Genomic DNA, 3,752 nt, shown 5'->3' on the forward strand with positions numbered 1-3,752 from the left:
TGTTATCTGTTTTTATACAGTCTATGGTGAATATACGGTCATAAGTAAATTGCATACGTTTAAAACTATATAATTTAAAATAAAAGTAATAATAGCATATATCTTGTATAAATAGCCATACAATAACGATCGACACAAATGTGTTACATTTCTTTTTATTTTGTTATAATTCTGTGTTGTGTCATTTAAAAGCATCGTCTGGATGGTAAAGTTTGTCTTTGGTATTAAAAACAAACTTGTCAATACATTTGACTTTCTCTGTAAAAATTTATTTATGTTTATTATTTTTCAGTGTTTTAACGTGTTTTTCTTTATTTTTCATGTTTATGATATTTTGGAATGACTGAAGATCAGTGCAGAATTCAGTAATCCTGTGGATGGACCAAAGCAATTCCTTTTGCAGTTTAATCCATCAAAATGCTTTGCAGACATAATGGAGATGACATTCACATTGTAGAGCTTGGACAAAGTTGTAAGTAAATGTATTTACTTTATAAATGTACATTTATTGGAGTCTATCAGCTTTACAATTGTAAGGCACATTTTAATGCTTCCTTTTGTTTTTGTAAGCACACAGGCTCGGCGCAGGAACTCATCAAGGACATGACTGTTGGGATCACGCTTGTGGATGACCAAACTGAGCACCATCAGTCTGCAGTGATGTGGTCCAGGTAATAGAAGAAGAAGAAATCTGGGTGATCTGGGGTTGTAACACGTTGTGGGGTTGTGTACTGTGTTAGACGATCTGGGACTGGGACTAACAGAAATAAACTAATTTTATTTTTTTAAACAATTTAAGGTTTAGTAAATTACAATTTTCTTTCTTTTTCTCTTTTGGGTGAACCCTTTACGAAAATGTAGATATTTGCATTGGAAAACAGCTTAAAAATTTTGAAAACATAATTTGACATTATTTTCCCTTCAGTTTTATTCCTTGAATTTTCTATAGTTGGTATTTAAAAAGTCTTTATAAAGTGTTAAATTTATCTCCATAAAATCAACAGAAACCCTGTTTATGGACATCGCCATTCTTTATTATTTTGCTGAATACTGTTTTGAATCCTGAAAAATATTCAGTGCTAGCATATTGGCCATTAGCAACTTTGCTTAAAGGGTTAGTTCACCAAAAAATGAAAATAAGGCCATGTTTTACTCATTCTCAAGTCATCCTATGTGTATATGATTTTCTTCTTTCAGACGAATCTGATCTGAGTTGAATTAAAAATTGTCCTGGCTCTTCCAAGTTATTTAATGGAAGTAGACAGGTGTGTTTTTTTTTCTCAGCAGTCCAAAAATAGTCAAATAAAATGCACCCATCCATCAATAAAACGTGCCTCACATGGCTCTGGGGGGTGAATAAAGGCTTCCTGTAGCAAATCGATGCGTTTTTTGTAAGAAAAATATCCATATTTAAAACGTTATAAACACTTTTTTTTTTCTCTTCCACTGACTATCATACGTACAAATGTGTGTTAATTTGTTATAAATTTGTACATTTGTAATCATAAAGTAATGTAATATTTTTTGTTTTCCCAGCCATCCGGTGACATTAAGGATGTTGAGAAAGAAATTGAAGAGGGCATTCTGATTGTAACTGAGGAGCAGCAATGTGATGTGCTTCCCAAGGAATAACCAACATTGGTCTCATTTGGACATCCTGTCATCATTGACACCTCCCATGTCCCCAAGGCATTTGGACCCCTAATGGGTCTGTATGCAGTGAACATCCACTACCTCATGAAATACACCACTGAGGCTCTGCAAAAACTTGTGAAGATCAGCTGCTCCCACCATGTGCTTGCTACAGCGACAGTAACTGTAGGTGTAGGGGAGTGAATGTACAGTGCTCTCTCCACCCTCAACACCATGACTGAGGTGTCCTTGAGCAAGCCACCGAACCCCCAACTGCTCCCCGGGTGCCGCAGCATAAATGGCTGCCCACTGCTCTTTTTTTTTAAGGAACTTTAGGTTCTTTTGTGCCTTTCACTACATTTTAGAATGTACATTAAAGTTTTTCATGTCATGACTTGGAATATGTATGTTGTCATGTAAACAAATGTTGTTTCACCTCTCATTTTCTTAAACAGTTTGTACACATTTTCAGTATGTAGCATTATGATGGTGGAAAGTTTGGAAACTTTCAAGATCCTTCTGATGTTAACACCTCTGTCTGGTCATGTTGTGCTATGAAATTTAGAATCTGACGGTTTAGATCTTTGTGCTTCCATGTGCATTCATTCCAGTTATATCTTACTATACAGAAGTACAGTACACTAATTTTTTGTAACTAATTGTGATATTATATACATATGTCTTGGTTTCTCATTTTGACCATGACTTGCATTATGGTGGGGGAGTGCATGTGAACTTGTGCAGGGCTAATATGCAGAGTTTAACCTTCTGATTTTCATATTGAGTTATGAAATTAAAAAAAATTCCTTTGGTTTTGATCTGATGAATTGAAATGCAACTATTTGTTTCTCAATCCCATGCCAATGTTATTTATTATACATCACACTTTCAAGTGTCGGTTCAGATCTTTAGACGTGTGTGTTTGTATTTTGCTATTTTTTTTTAATCAGTTATCAGTTGATGTGTTGACAGCAAATTGCTTGTTCAATTTAAATGTGAATGCAAGTGTTGTCTCTATCATTAAATAAATTACATAAAAAAAGTGTTTTGTCATCTTTATTTAAACATTTAAGGCAGTGGGGTAACATTTGTTTACGATTATTGATCGAAGTTAAAAAAAAAAAAAGAATCCCTGTTGACACAACATGATTTAGTTGACTGGACTAGAAAATAATAGTCAAGTCAACTTAAAGAAATTTGTTACCTGGACTAATTCCACTCTAATTTGAAGTTGTTTCAACAAGATTTTTTTGTCAAGATAACAAAAAATTTTTAGGCAGCGGGGTAACATAATATTTTTAGTTGACTCAACAAATTCTTTTTTACAGTGTGTGTGTTTCACTGTAAAAGCATAACTACTTTGTTTGGCCTTCCAAAAAAGGAAGATATCTGCTTTGTCAAGCCTGGAGCTGATCCGTGCTGGTCACTGAGGAAATACATCAACTTTGCACTGTGGATCGCCGGATCGGCTTTCACTGTGGATGAAGCGGAGTCCAGCCCGGGGCCATCACATGTGGTTGCTGCAAACCCAATGGACGCTCCTCCGTAGAATCTGCCAGTCACGCAGTTCTCAAGCCCGCCCACTGCTGCTCACTCTAGCCGGCCTCTGCTCACTCTAGGCCTGTTTTGTCAAGAAATCGAAACTACTATGGCCTTCCAAAAGAAGGACATGACTAGAAATCATGTTTATATCACGTTTATAATTGGTTTTATGTTTATGCATCGTCGCTCCAGCCAGACAGGGCATCACAATATGTTAAGGGGCGTAACATTTCAGTCACACGCTTGAGGTATTCGGACAATCACAACACAGTGGATAGCTGGCCAATCAGAGCACACCTTGCTTTTCAGACCGATATGCCTTGTAAAAATTTAAACGTTTCAGAAGGCGGGGCATAGAGGAGAAATAATAATGTACAGTATGTGAAAATTATGTGTTTTTTTAACATAAACACATTTCATTACACCAAATAATGTTATTTTTAGCAGCATCATATGACCCCTGTAATTTAAAAAAAATTGCCTACATGATAAATCGGCTTGCCACAGGCGTGAATGTAGTCAGATTGAAGCTTGGCTTTGCTCCGCCCCTGGCTTGATTGTATATGAGTGCTGACCGA

At 36.0% G+C, this 3,752-nt stretch overlaps 1 long non-coding RNA gene across 1 annotated transcript; it reads left to right on the forward strand.

Moving 5' to 3' along the window:
- The first annotated feature begins 368 nt into the window (after positions 1-368).
- Positions 369-1,784, forward strand: LOC132107255 (uncharacterized). The gene is made up of 3 exons (XR_009424258.1): positions 369-472; positions 571-671; positions 1,537-1,784. It is a non-coding gene; the product is annotated as an uncharacterized LOC132107255 (long non-coding RNA).
- The last annotated feature ends 1,968 nt before the right edge of the window (positions 1,785-3,752 follow it).

This window comes from Carassius carassius, chromosome 27 (assembly GCF_963082965.1).
Source record: "Carassius carassius chromosome 27, fCarCar2.1, whole genome shotgun sequence".
Taxonomy (NCBI): Eukaryota; Metazoa; Chordata; class Actinopteri; order Cypriniformes; family Cyprinidae; genus Carassius; species Carassius carassius.